This window comes from Lipotes vexillifer, unplaced genomic scaffold (assembly GCF_000442215.2).
Source record: "Lipotes vexillifer unplaced genomic scaffold, Lipotes_vexillifer_v1.1 scaffold443, whole genome shotgun sequence".
Classification (NCBI taxonomy): domain Eukaryota; kingdom Metazoa; phylum Chordata; class Mammalia; order Artiodactyla; family Lipotidae; genus Lipotes; species Lipotes vexillifer.
Genome location: NW_006779163.1, coordinates 2032104 through 2048280, shown reverse-complemented (window position 1 = coordinate 2048280; position 16177 = coordinate 2032104).

The window sequence follows — 16177 nt, the reverse complement described above, 5'->3', positions numbered from 1 at the left end:
ATATATATATATATATATATATATATATATATATATATATATATATATGTATATACATATACATATATATATATATTTATTTATTTATATACTTTACTTGGATAAATAGAGAAATGTTGGCATTTTTTCAACAACTTTGTTAATTTGTTTGATGAGCTATTCATTTGGTTATACACTCAGCTGTGTTCTGGAGTTAGATGGACCCAGGTTTTGAGGTCCCCACTCCGCCATATTCTATTAACTGTGTTTGATCCTGGCTTTACTGCTTAGGCAGGTGAATTGAACTCTCTGAGCTCCTTCATGGGAAAGTTGGAAGGGACACGTGTAAGGTCATCTGACCCAATAATGGCCCTGCTGACCTAAAGGAGACTGGAGTCCTCTCAAGGAATTATATCTTGGTTACAAATACACCTTTTAATTTACTCCTTTAAATGTGAATCAAACCAGTTCTCCGTGGAATGATATAGAGTTTGGGTTAGCTCAGGTGATTTTTAATCTGTTTATGTCTGGAAAACTTTATTTGGAGAAAAAAACACGGAGGAACTGAGAAATAGAGAGAGTATGAGTGAGCAGAAGAGTAAAATGATAAAGGGATATCCAGTTTGTAATTTAAAGAAGGATTTCTAAAACTCAAGTCTCATGATGATCATAGTAATGATAACAGCTTCTATTGTTCGAGCACTTACTCTGTGCCACGCCTTGTGCCAGGAGTTTTATATATAGTATGTAATTTAATACCAGGGAGTTAGGTGTTTTTATTTTAAATATGAGAAACTTCAGAAGCTAAACCAGATTAAGTGGTTTGCCCAAAGCTGGCACATAGCTGGCAAGTAGCAAAAGTGAAATTTGAACTCAAGCAGTTAAGCACCAGAATATTTGCTCCTAAACTCTATAGTCCTGCATCTTGCTAGTCTAACATTCCATATTCTGTCAAGAATCTCATCCAGTTTGCTCTGCTACCTCTCCAGGTACAGACAGCTTATTATCTTTCAATGAAGTTCATTCCATTGTGAACATAGTTTCCTATGGTAGAAAATTCTTTGCTCTTAGCATTGGCTTTGCCTTCAAGAATAAATGAAACTGACCCAACAATCAGAGGTATAATATCCAAGGAAACAGAAATCTTAAGTTTTCAAAAAAAATTTATACATGAATGTTCACAGTATGTTCATAATAGCTAAAAAGTGGAAACAACCAAAATGTCCATCAATTACAATGGTTAAAAATATGATCTGTCTACACAATGGAATATTATTCAGCCATAGAAAGGAATGAAGTATTGATACAAGCTATAGAGTGGATAGATATAAAACACATCATGTTGAATGAAAGAAGCCAGTCACGAAACACAACATAGTTGTACATTTCCATTTATATGAAATACCCAGAATGGGCAAATCTATGGAGACAGAAGGTAGATTAGTGGTTTCCAGGGGCCATGATGAGGGAGGAATAGGGAGTGACTGCTAGCAGGTATGGGGTTTTGGGGTGGTTAAATGTTCTGGAATTAGATAGTGGTGATAACTGTACAACCTTTTGAATGTAACAACACCCACTCTATTGTATACTTTCATATGTTGAATTTTATGGCACATGAATTATATCTCAACACAAATAGTTTAGGTAAGAAAATAACCCCCAATTCCTGATTTTAAAAAAATGATTAAACCAAGCAAATCTATAGATATTTGAAGCCTATTGGTTTATCTTTATTGAAGATTCCCTTCTCCAAGAAAAACAGCTTTGATTCCTTTAACCATCTGTCTTATGGTGTGATTTTGAGTCTCGGTCTGAACTGATTTCTTCTTCCTCAAATGCCCCGGACTGACAGCGCTATTCTTATGCTGTCCCTCCTCAAACCAAAACACTGCTTAAAATGTAGACTCATGGGGTTAGAGTAGAATAAAACCTACCTGTGCTTCTCTGAAGTCATTATATGATTACCCTACACTGTTGATATTCATGGGTTGAACACTACCAATTTTGATTGACTGCCGTCTGTCATACATTATTTTTGTTTCTGAGAAACATAGAAAAGGAGATTTTGTTGCTCTTTTGGAAAAGGTAATTTGAATGCTTAATTAAAAATGAAAAAAAAATCAAAAGAAACAAACTGTTATACTTTTAGTTGATTGCAAAAAAAAAAGCTACAATTCTCAACACTTCCATGACACAGCCTATTGCTGTGACTTTGCAGCTGCTTTTATCAAGAGGCAAAGTTTATATTCCCATGTCTTGAATCTGGGCTGGACTTGTGTCTCGTTTGGCCTATAAAATGTGGCAGATGTGACAATTTGCTAGTTTCAAGGATAGGCCTCAAGAAACCTTCATGGTCTGGCTGGTTTTGCTGCCAAGCTGCCATAGGAACACACTTGAGCTTGCCTGCTGGAGGATGAGATATAGGTCACTCGGTTGCCCACATTGTACTGGCTGATAGTCATCCAACACTCAGAAGTGAATCCTCCAACCTGACCAGTACTTGGCTACAGATGTATTGAGACCCCACCGGAGACCAGAAAAACCATGTAGGTGAACTCAGACCAAATTGCCAACCACAGACACGTGAGCTAAATGATGGTTGTTTCAATCCACTAACTTTTGGGAAAGTTTATTATGCAACAAAACCTAAATGAGGTATTCCACCTCTAACTAGCGTATAGGAATATGTGAAAGACCCTCACCCCTAACAACACAACCACAAGTCACTAGGCAAACAATAATTACAAAATCATTCTTTTCTTTAAAGCCATCAAAGAGCTATGGACACAAAGAAATCTATAAGGACTTAACTACAGAGGGAGATGCCATTCTTAGACACTGCTGAACATGCAATAAAAAATTAGAAGACTTGCAAAGAAACAGAAAAATGGTCACTTGCCCACAGGCAACTCAGATGTTATAATTTTCAGATAAGAATTTTAGAATAACCATATAGCGCAAATGTTTAAAAATCTATAGGAAATGAGTCATTTAATGAGTAAAGAAATGGGGAATTTCAGAAGGGATTTGGCACCTATAAAAAATAACAAGATGGGGCTTCCCTGGTGGCCCAGTGGTTGAGAGTCCGCCTGCCGATGCAGGGGACACGGATTCGTGCCCCGGTCTGGGAAGATCCCACGTGCCGCGGAGCGGCTGGGCCCGTGAGCCATGGCCGCTGAGCCTGCGCATCCGGAGCCTGTGCTCCGCAACGGGAGAGGCCACAACAGTGAGAGGCCCGCGTACTGCAAAAAAAAATAAAATAAAATAACAAGATGGAAATCCTAGAATTGAAAAATGCAATATTAGTAACTAAAAACTTCATGTAAACTCAAACAACCAGAGAAGTACCAAATTAGAAAAACAACAACAACAAAAAAACGGGGTGGGGTGGGATGAATTGGGAGATTGGTATTGACATATACACACTACTATGTATAAAATATATAACTAATGAGAACCTACTGTATAGCACAGGGAACTCTACTCGGTGCTCTGTGATGACCTAAATGGGAAGGAAATCCAAAAAAGAGGGGATATATGTATACATATGACTGATTCACTTTGCTGTACAGCAGAAACTGACATAGCAGTGTAAAGCAACTATACTCCAAAAAAAAAAAACATAGATCCTGGTCTCCTAGTTTGTCCCTCCCTGCCCCCGCTTCCCCCTGGTAGCCATGGGCTTGTTTTCTACATCTGTGGCTCTATTCCTGTTTTGTGGATAAGTTCACTTGTGCTCTTTTATTGGATTCCCCATATAGGCGATATCATATGATGTTTATCTTTCTCTTTCTGGCTTGCTTCGCTCGGTGTGACAGTCTTTAGGTCCATCCATGTTGCTACGGATGGCACTGTTTTGTTCTTTTTTATGGCTGAGTGGTATTCCATTCTATGTATGTGCCACGTCTTCTTTATCCCTAAATGACATATACATACTACTATATATAAAATAGATAACTAATAAGGACCTACTGTATAGCACAGGGAACTCTACTCAATACTCTGTAATGGCCTATATGGGAAAAGGATCTAAAAAATAGAGTGGGTACATGTATATGTATATGTATAACTGATTCACTTTGCTGTACACCTCAAACTAATACAACATTGTAAATCAACTATACTCCAATAAAAATTAAAAAATAACAATGTAGCTTTCTAAAATATTGATATGAACTTTGCCATGAGATATTCTTAACAAGAAAAGGAGGTGATTAAATATTTATTATTGCATAAATAATCATATTTATGTAAAATGCGGGGGGAATGCATTGAAAAAATATGTGGAAATATCCCACCGGTAGATTGCAGATGACAGTCATCTTTAAAATGTTTTGATTTTTTTCTGAATGTTTTGCATTGAGTAATTAGTCTTTCTGTATTTGGATTTTTTCCCATTTTTTTAAAGACATAAAAAAATCCTGGTCCAACAACAACAACAAAAGACTGAAAATTTAAGAAGCTTAACAGAACTAATCAGAGAACCCCACACAGGATAAAAACAAAACAAAACAAAACACCCTTCTTAGACATTATAGTCACACTGGCAAAAATGAAAGTTAAAGGGAAAATATTAAAATCAGAGAGAGAAAAAACACATGTACATCATGGGAACAATATAAAAATAGAGCTGATTTCTCATCAGAAACAATGGAGGCCAGAAGACAATGGAATGACATCTATAAAGGGCTGAAATAAAACCCCAAACTCTCAATATAGAATTCTATATCCTGAGTAAATATATTTTAAAAAATGAAGGCAAAACAAAGAAATTTTTAAATGAAGGAAAGCTGGACAAATTTGGTGCCAGCATACCTGCACTATAAGAAATGGTAAAGAAAGTTCTTCAAGCTAAAGGGAAATTTTAAAGGGGAGAAATCAGGTCTACAATAAAGACTGAAGAGCACTGAAAGTGTAAAAATGTAGGTGAACCTAAAATCTAATTTTTAGAAATTTTTTTTATTGGAGTATAATTGCCTTACAATGTTGTATTAGTTTCTGCTGTACAACAAAGTGAATCAGCTATACGTATACATATATCCCCTCCCTCTTGGACCTCCCTCCCAATCCCCCCCAATCCTGCCCATCTAGGTCATCACAGAGCCCTGAGCTGAGCTCCTTGTGCTGTACCACAGGTTCCCACTAGCTATCTATTTTACACATGGTAGTGTCAAATCTTGTCTCCCAATTCATCCCACCCTCCCCTTCCCCTCTGTGTCCACACGTCCATTCTCTACATCTGCGTCTCTATTCCTGCCCTGGAAATAGGTTCATCTGTACTATTTTTCTAGATTCCACATATATGCATTAATATATATTTGTTTTTCTCTTTCTGACTTACTTCACCCTGTATGACAGATTTTAGGTCCATCCATATCTCTACAAATGACCCAGTTTCATTCCTTTTTCTGGCTGAGTAATATTTCATGGTATATATGTATCACATCTTTATCCATTCATCTGTCGATGGACATTTAGGTCGCTTCCATGACCTGGCTATTGTAAATAGTGCTGCAATGAACATTGGGGTACATATGTCTTTTTGAATTATATTTTTCTCAGGGTATATGCCCAGTAGGGGGATTGCTGGGTCATATGGTAGTTCTAGTTTTAGTTTTTTAAGGAACCTCCAGACTGACTGTTCTCCACAGTGGCTTTATCAATTTATACTCCCACCAGAACTACTAGAGCTAATCAATGAATTAGTAAAGCTGCAGGATACAAAATTAATACACAGAAATCTCTTGCATTCCTATACACTAACAATGAAAGATAAGAAACAGAAATTAAGGAAATTAAAGAAACAGTCCCATTTACCAACACAAAGAATAAAATACCTAGGAATAAACCTACGTAAGGAGGCAAAAGATCTGTGCACAGAAAACTATAAAACACTGATGAAAGAAATCAAAGATGACACAAACAGATGGAGAGATATACCATGTTCTCAGATTGGAAGAATCAATATTGTGAAAATGACTATACTACCCAAAGCAATCTACAGATTCAGTGCATTCCCTATCAAATAAAGACTGAAGAGCATGAGAAAGAGTAAATATGTAGGTGAACCTAAAACCTAAGTTTTAGATATTATATTTTATTCATACTAAATATATAGTTAAGCTTCAAAAGACTATAGGCTGTTTTTAAAAAAATTTATTGGAGTATAGTTGATTTACAATGTTGTCTTAGTTTCAGATTCAGTTATATGTATACATATATTCATTCTTTTTCAGATTCTTTTGCCATACTTATTACAGGATATTGAGTAGAGTTCCCTGTGCTATACAGTAGGTCCTTGTTGGTTATCTATTTTATATATAGTAGTGTATGTATATTAATCCCAAGCTTCTAATTTATCCCTACCCCCCTCTTATGGTTTCCGCTTTGGTAACCATAAGTTTGTTTTTGAAATCTGTGAGTCTGTTTCTGTTTTGCAACTAAGTTCATTTTTATCATTTATTAAAGTTAGATTCCACATATGAGTGATATCATATGATATTTGTCTTTCTCTGTCTGACTTACTTCACTTGGTATGATAATCTCTAGGTCCATCCATGTTGCTGCAAATGGCATTATTTAGTTCTTTTTTATGGCTGAGTAATATTCCATTGTATATATGTACCACATCTTCTTTATCCACTCCTGTGTCAATGGACATTTAGGTTGCTTCCATGTTTTGGCTGTTGTAAATAGTGCTGCAGTGAACACTGATTGGGGTGCATGTATCTTTTTGAATTATGGTTTTCTCTGGATATATGCCCAGGAGTGGGATTGCTGGATCATATGGTAGTTCTCTATTTAGTTTTTTAAGGAACCTCCATACTGTTATCCATAATGGTTGTACCAATTTACATTCTCACCAACAGTGCAGGAGGGTTCCCTTTTCTCTAAACCCTCTCCAGCACTGTAGACTTTTTGGTGATGGCCATTCTGACTGGTGTGAGGTGGTACCTCCACTGTAGTTTTAATTTGCACTGCTCTGATAATTAGTGATGTTGTGCATCTTTTCATGTGCTTTTTGGCCATCTGTATATCTTCTTTGGAGAAATGTCTATTTAGATCATCTGCCCATTTTTTGATTGGGTGACTATAGTCTGTTTAAAGCAAAAATCATAGCTCTGTGTTGCAAGGTCTATATCATACGTGGAAGAAAAAGATATGTGGATATAGCACAAAGGATGAGGAATGATAAATGGAATTGTGCTGTTGTGGGAGTACTTCATTGCTAATTAAATATTTAGTATTATTTTAGGCTAGACTGTGATAAGTTAAACTTACATATTATAAACTCCAGAGCTGTGCTGTTCAATACAGCAGTATTGGCCACATGCGGCTGCTAAGCACTTGAAATGTGGCTAATGAAACTGAAGAGATGAATTTGTCATTTAATTATTAAAATTTAAATGAAAAACTGAAGTGGTGTACACATTCTTCCATGAAACACCATTTTATTGTTCTTGTAGAACTACCTTTAACTGTTATGATATGCTGCAGGTATAAAATTCAGATCAGATTTCAAAGACTTAATGTGAGTGTAATTTTAGAATCTAAAATATCACATTAATTCTTTTTATATTTATTACACGTTAAAGTGATAATATTTAGGTTATGGTGGGTGAAATAAAATATATTATTAAATTAATTTAACTGCTTTTAATTTTGTTAATGTGACAACTAGAAAATTGAGATATTCTGTAAATGTTACATGTGTGGCTCACATTGTATTACTAATAGATGGTGATACTCTAGGGAAATTATTAAAGAAAATAACACAAAGTGATACAATTCAAAAGTCAAAAGAGAGAAAATGCAATACTAAAAAATGCCCAATTTACCCAAATTAATGGAGAAAAGAAGGAACAGATGAAACAGTTGGAGTAAATGCTATAAATTGCAAAGAAGTACAAAAATGGTGCACTTAAACATAATCTAACCAATAACTACATTAAATATAAAGGAACAAAACACTTCATTTACCAGGCAGAGTTGTCAGATTAGATAAAAAAGTAAGACCTAACTATATGCCATTAGTGAGAGAAACAGTTTAAATATAAAGACATAGGTTGAAGGTAAAAGGATGGAAGAAGATATATCAGGTTAACAGTAAGTTTAAGAAAGAGGATGTAGCTAAATAAATATTAGACAAAGTAGATGTCAAGACAGAGAAGTATTACCAGAAGTAAAGAAGGATATTTCATATTAATTAAATTGTCAGTTTGTCAGGAAGACTCAACAGTCATATATGTGTATGTACCTATTAAAAGAGCTTAGTATATGAAGCAAAAAATGACATTACTAAAGTAATAAATGGAAAAACCCAGATTCACACTGGGATATTTTATTATTGTTCTCTCAGTAATTGATAGAAAAATAGAATAAATTAACTCCATAAATGTGGTAATATAAGTGACATAGAATGAAGAGGGATGGAATTGGTAAACTGGGATATTCTCAAATGTCACCAGCTAATATCCTTAAACATTTCCAAGGATTTATTCAGTTAATGTGACCTAAGTTTTTTTAAAGCAATTGTGATAACTACATATTGATTTTAAGCTTATATGATCAGATAATACTTCTAATTTCTTTTCCTATGTGCTCTGTTAAACCATGTTTGCATCAATTGTATTGAGGAAAACAGTTTAGAGAGAAGCAATGTTGTCATGACTATTAGCAGACCAAAAGTGGTCTTCTTGCAAATACTTTCAAACTGGTGTCCATTGGGTACTGCACACACACACACACACACACACACACACACACACACACACACAACTGTTTGTTCAAATAGAAAGCTAGGAAATGCCACAGTCTCAAATATGCTGCTGTTTAATTCTCAAGTAATTCATGAACACATTCTCATGATGAAAGCATGATGACACAGGAGTGGAATTGACGTCGGCCTTCATGCTTGCCTCAGCAATCCTCATCCTCTCTGCAGAGGAAACCACAGGTCAAAGTTGGGTTGTATCTTTCCAGACACAGGTGTTCTTTAACCACTGCTCAAGTTGTACCCGTTGTTCTGGAGCTTCATTTTCCCCCACTACTAGTTTTATATGCCCTTCCATAAATGACATACCTTTCCATGCTTTAGGTCTGTCCTCTGCCTTCAGGGAGATGAGTTTTTAATCAGGAAACAGGCCAGTGACAAATGTCACATACTGTAGTGTGCTCAATATGCAGGGAAACAGGAGATGGTGAGGGCACATAACCTTGAGCTGAGGAGAGAAGTTGAACAGTAAAGTCCTCCTGGAACAAATAACATCCAAGGTGACTCCTGATAGATGTGTAGAAAATGGATGTGGTAGACCGATAACGAGCATATCCAGATCTTAACCTCCTGGAACCTGAGGATGTTACCTTATATGGAAAAAGGGTCTTTAAAAAAAAATTTTTTTTTAACATCTTTATTGGAGTATAATTGCTTTACAATGGTGTGTTAGTTTCTGCTTTATAACAAAGTGAATCAGTTACACATATACATATGTTCCCATATCTCTTCCCTCTTGTGTCTCCCTCCCTCCCACCCTCCTTATCCCACCCCTCTAGGTGGTCACAGAGCACCGAGCTGATCTCCCTGTGCTACGTGGCTGCTTCCCACTAGCTATCTATTTTACGTTTGGTAGTGTGTATATCTCCATGCCACTCTCTCACTTTGTCACAGCTTACCCTTCCCCCTCCCCATATCCTCAAGTCCATTCTCTAGTAGGTCTGTGTCTTTATTCCCATCTTGCCCCTAGGTTCTTCATGACCAGTTTTTTCCTTAGATTCCATATATATGTGTTAGCATACGGTATTTGTTTTTCTCTTTCTGACTTACTTCACTCTGTATGACAGTCTCTAGGTTCATCCACCTCACTACAAATAACTCAATTTCATTTATTTTTATGGCTGAGTAATATTCCATTGTATATATGTACCACATCTTTATCCATTCATCTGTCGATGGACACTTAGGTTGCTTCCATATCCTAGCTATTGTAAATAGAGCTGCAGTGAACACTGTGGTACATGACTCCATTTGAATTATGGTTTCCTCAGGATTGCTGGGTTGTATGGTAGTTCTTTTTTCAGTTTTTTAAGGAACCTCCATACTGTTCTCCATAGTGGCTGTATCAATTTACATTCCCACCAACAGTGCAAGAGGGTTCCCTTTTCTCCACACCCTCTCCAGCATTTATTGTTTCTGGATTTTTTGATGATGGCCATTCTGACTGGTGTGAGATGATATCTCATTGTAGTTTTGATTTGCATTTCCCTAATGATTAATGATGTTGAGCATTCTTTCATGTGTTTGTTGGCAATCTGTATATCTTCTTTGGAGAAATGTCTGTTTAGGTCTTCTGCCCATTTTTGGATTGGGTTGTTTGTTTTTTTGATATTGAGCTGCATGAGCTGCTTGTAAATTTTGGAGATTAATCCTTTGTCAGTTGCTTCATTTGCAAATATTTTCTCCCATTCTGAGGGTTGTCTTTTGGTCTTGTTTATGGTTTCCTTTGCTGTGCAAAAGCTTTGAAGTTTCATTAGGTCCCATTTGTTTATTTTTGTTTTTATTTCCATTTCTCTAGGAGGTGGGTCAAAAAGGATCTTGCTGTGATTTATGTCATAGAGTGTTCTGCCTATGTTTTCCTCTAAGAGTTTGATAGTTTCTGGCCTTACATTTAGGTCTTTAATCCATTTTGAGCTTATTTTTGTGTATGGTGTTAGGGAGTGATCTAATCTCATACTTTTACATGTACCTGTCCAATTTTCCCAGCACCACTTATTGAAGAGGCTGTCCTTTCTCCACTGTATATTCCTGCCACCTTTATCAAAGATAAGGTGACCATATGTGCATGGGTTTATCTCTGGGCTTTCTATCCTATTCCATTGATCTATCTTTCTGTTTTTGTGCCAGTACCATACTGTCTTGATTACTGTAGCTTTGTAGTATAGTCTGAAGTCAGGCAGCCTGATTCCTCCAGCTCCGTTTTTCTTTCTCAAGATTGCTTTGGCTATTCAGGGTCTTTTGTGTTTCCAAACAAATTGTGAAATATTTTTTTCTAGTTCTGTGAAAAATGCCAGTGGTAGTTTAATAGGGATTGCATTGAATCTGTAGATTGCTTTGGGTAGTAGAGTCATTTTCACAATGTTGATTATTCCAATCCAAGAATATGGTATATCTCTCCATCTATTTGTATCATCTTTAATTTCTTGCATCAGTGTCTTATAATTTTCTGCATACAGGTCTTCTGTCTCCTTAGGTAGGTTTATTCCTAGGTATTTTATTCTTTTTGTTGCAATGGTAAATGGGAGTGTTTCCTTAATTTCTCTTTCAGATTTTTCATCATTAGTGTATAGGAATGCTAAAGATTTCTGTGCATTTATTTTGTATCCTGCTACTTTACCAAATGCATTGGTTAGCTCTACTAGTTTTCTGGTAGCATCTTTAGGATTCTCTATGTATAGAATCATGTCATCTGCAAACAGTGAAAGCTTTAATTCTTCTTTTCCGATTTGGATTCCTTTTATTTCTTTTTCTTCTCTGATTGCTGTGGCTAAAACTTCCAAAACTATGTTGAATAACAGTGGTGAGAGTGGGCAACCTTGTCTTCTTCCTGATCTTAGTGGAAATGGTTTCAGTTTTTCACTATTTAAGACGATGTTGGCTGTGGGTTTTTCATATATGGCCTTTATTATGTTGAGGAAAGTTCCCTCTATGCCTACGTTCTGCAGGGTTTTTATCATAAATAAGTGTTGAATTTTGCCAAAAGCTTTCTCTGCATCTATTGAGATGATCATATGGTTTTTCTCCTTCAATTTGTTAATATGGTGTATCACATTGATTGATGTGTATATTGAAGAATCCTTGCATTCCTGGGATAAACCCCACTTGATCATGGTGTATGATCCTTTTAATGTGCTGTTGGATTCTGTTTGCTAGTATTTTGTTGAGGATTTTTGCATCTATGTTCATCAGTGATATTGCCTGTAGTTTTCTTTCTTTGTGACATCTTTGTCTGGTTTTGGTATCAGGGTGATGGTGGCCTCATAGAATGAGTTTGAGAGTGTTCCTCCTTCTGCTATATTTTGGAAGAGTTTGAGGGATAGGTATCAGTTCTTCTCTGAATGTTCACCTGTGAATCCCTCTGGTCCTGGGCTTTTGTTTGTTGGAATATTTTTAATCACAGTTTCAGTTTCAGTGCTTGTGATTGAACTGTTCACATTTTCTATTTTTTCCTGGTTCAGTCTCGGAACGTTGTGCATTTCTAAGAATTCATCCATTTCTTCCAGGTTGTCCGTTTTATTGGCATAGAGTTGCTTGTAGTAATGTCTCATGATCCTTTGTATTTCTGCAGTGTCAGTTGTTACTTCTCATTTTTCATTTCTAATTCTATCGATTTGAGTCTTCTCCCTTTTTTTCTTGATGAGTCTGACTAATGGTTTATCAATTTTGTTTATCTTCTCAAAGAACCAGCTTTTAGTTTTATTGATCTTTGCTATCATTTACTTCATTTCTGTTTCATTTATTTCTGATCTGATCTTTATGATTTCTTTCCTCCTGCTAACTTTGGGGTTTTTTTGTTCTTCTTTCTCTAATTGCTTCAGGTGTAAGTTTAGGTTGTTTATTTGAGATGTTTCTTTTTTCTTAAGGTAGGGTTTTATTGCTATAAACTTTCCTTTTAGAACTGCTTTTGCTGCATCCCATAGGTTTTGGGTCGTCTTGTTTTCATTGTCATTTGTTTCTAGGTATTTTTTGATTTCCCCTTTGATTTCTTCAGTGATCTCTTGGTTATTAAGTAGTGTATTGTTTAGCCTCCATGTATTTGTATTTTTTACAGATTTTTTCCCTGTAATTGATATCTAGTCTCATAGCATTGTGGTTGGAAAAATACTTGATGTGGTTTCACTTTTCTTAAATTTAGCAAGGCTTGATTTGTGACCCAGGGTGTGATCTATCCTGGAGAATGTTCCATGAGAACTTGAGAAGAATGTGTATTCTGTTGTTTTTGGATGGAATGTCCTATAAATATCAATTAAGTACATCTTGTTTAATGTATCATTTAAAGCATGTGTTTCCTTATTTATTTTCATTTTGGATGATCTGTCCATTGCTGAAAGTGGGGTGTTAAAGTCCCCTACTTTGATTGTGCTACTGTCAATTTCCCCTTTTATGGCTGTTAGTATTTGCCTTATGTATTGAGGTGCTCCTATGTTGGGTGCATAAATATTTACAATTGTTATATCTTCTCCTTTGATTGATCCCTTGATCATTATGTAGTGTCCTTTTTTGTCTCTTGTAATAGTCTTTGTGTTAAAGTCTATTTTGTCTCGTATGAGAATTGCTACTCCACCTTTCTTTTGATTTCCATTCGCGTGGAATATCTTTTTCCATCCCCTCACTTTCCATCTATGTGTGTCCCTAGGTCTGAAGTGGGTCTCATGTAGACAGCATATATACGGGTCTTGTTTTTGTATCCATTCAGCCAGTCTATGTCTTTTGGTTGGAACATTTAATCCATTTACATTTAAGGTTAACTATCAATATGTATGTTTCTATTACCATTTTCTTAATTGTTTTGGGTTTGTTATTGTAGGTCTTTTCCTTCTCTTGTGTTTCCTGCCTAGAGAATTTTTTAGCATTTGTTTTAAAGCTGGTTTGGTGGTACTGAATTCTCTTAGTTTTTGCTTGTCTGTAAATGTTTTAATTTCTCCATCAAATCTGAATGAGATCCTTGCGGGGTAGTGTAATCTTGGTTGTAGGTTTTTCTGCTTCATCACTTTAAATATGTCCTGCCACTCCCTTCTGGCTTGTGGAGTTTCTGCTGAAATGTCAGCTGTTAACCTTATGGGGATTTCCTTGTGTGTTATTTGTTGTTTTTCCCTTGCTGCTTTTAAAATTTTTTCTTTGTATTTTATTTTATTTTAATTAATTAATTTATTTATTTATTTATGGCTGTGTTGTGTCTTTGTTTCTGTGCGAGGGCGTTCTCTAGTTGCGGTGAGCGGGGGCCACTCTTCATCGTGGTGCATGGGCCTCTCACTGTCGCGGCCTCTCTTGCTGTGAAGCACAAGCTCCAGACGTGCATGCTCAGTAGTTTTGGCTCACAGGCCTAGTTGCTCTGTGGTTGTGGGATCTTCCCAGACCAGGGCTCGAACCCGTGTCCCCTGCATTGGCAGGCAGATTCTCAACCACTGCGCCACCAGGGAAGCCCTGTATTTTATTTTTGATAGTTTGATTAATATGTGGCTTGGCGTGTTTCTCCTTGGATCTATCCTGTATGTGACTCTTTGTGCTTCCTGGACTTGATTAATTATTTCCTTTCCCATATTAGGGAAATTTTCAACTATAATCTCTTCAAATATTTTCTCAGTCCCTTTCTTTTTCTTTTCTTCTTCTGGGACCCCCTATAATTCAAATGTTGGTGTGCTTAATGTTGTCCCAGAGGTCTCTGACAGTGTCCTTAATTCTTTTCATTCTTTTTTCTTTATTCTGCTCTACAGTAGTTATTTCCACTATTTAATCTTCCAGGTCACTTATCCGTTCTTCTGCCTCAGTTATTCTGCTATTGATCCCTTCTAGAGAGTTTTTAATCTCATTTATTGTGTTGTTCATCACTGTTAGTTTGCTCTTTAGTTCTTCTAGGTCCTTGTTAAATGTTTCTTGTATTTTCTCTCTTCTATTTCCAAGATTTTGTATCATCTTTACTATCATTATTCTGAATTCTTTTTCAGGTAGACTGCTTATTTCCTCTTCATGTGTTAGGTCTGGTGGGTTTTTGCCTTGCTCCTTCATCTGCTGTGTGTTTTTCTGTCTTCTCATTTTGCTTAAATTAGTGTGTTTGGGGTCTCCTTTTTGCAGGCTGCAGGTTCGTAGTTCTCGTTGCTTTTGGTGTCTGTCCCCAGTGGCTAAGGTTTGTTCAGTGGGTTGTGTAGGCTTCCTGGTGGAGGGGTCTAGTGCCTGTGTCCTGGTGGATGAGGCTGGATCTTGTCTTTCTGGTGGGCAGGTCAATGTCTGGTGGTGTGTTTTGGGATTTCTGTGTCCTTATTATGATTTTAGGCAGCCTCTCTGCTAATGGATGGGGTTGTGTTCCTGTCTTGCTAGTTGTTTGTCATAGGGCGTCCTGCACTGTAGCTTGCTTGTCGCTGAGTGGAGCTGGGTATTGGTGTTGAGATGGAGATCTCTGTGAGATTTTCGCCATTTGTTATTACATGGAACTGGGAGTTCTCTTGTGGACCAGGGTTCTGAACTTGGCTCTCCCACCTCAGAGGCACAGCCCTGACGCCTGGCTGGAGCACCAAGAGCCTGTCATCCACATGGCTCAGAATAAAAGGAAGAAAAAATAGAAAGAAAGAAAGAAGAAAAAATAAAATAATTAAAATAAACCATAATTATTAAGAAAAAATATTTAAAAATAAAAACAAAAAAAACGGATAGACAGAACCCTTGGACAAATGGCGAAAGTAAAGCTATAAAGACAAAATCACACACAGAAGCATACACATACACACTCACAAAAAGAGAAACAGGGGGAAAAAAAAGATATATCGTTGCTCCCAAAGTCTACCTCCTCAATTTGGGATGATTCGTTGTCCATTCAGGTATTCCACAGATGCAGGGTACATGAAGTTGATTGTGGAGATTTAATCCGCTGCTCCTGAGCCTGCTGGGAGATATTTCCCTTTCTCTTCTTTGTTCGCACAGCTCCTGGGGTTGAGATTTGGATTTGGACCCGCCTCTGCGTCTAGGTAGCCTAAGGGCGTCTGCTCTTGGCTCAGACAGGATGGGGTTAAAGGAGCAGCTGATTAGGGGGCTCTGGCTCACTCGGGCCGGGGGAGGGAGGGGTGTGGATGTGGGGCGAGCCTGCGGCGGCAGAGCCTGGCCTGACGTTGTACCAGCCTGAGGCGTGCCGTGTGTTCTCCCGGGGAAGTTGTCCCTGGATCACTGGACCCTGGCAGTGGCGGGCTGCACAGGCTCCCAGGAGGGGAGGTGTGGACAGTGACCTGTGCTCGCATACAGGCTTCTTGGTGGCGGCAGCAGCAGCCTTAGAGCCTCATGCCCATCTCTGGGGTCCACGCTGTTAGCCGCGGCTCGTGCCCATCTCTGGAGCTCCTTTAAGCGGCGCTGTTAATCTCCTCGCGCACCACGAAACAAAGAGGTAAGAAAAAGTCTCTTGCCTCTTCGGCGGCTCCAGACATCTCCCCGGACTCTTTC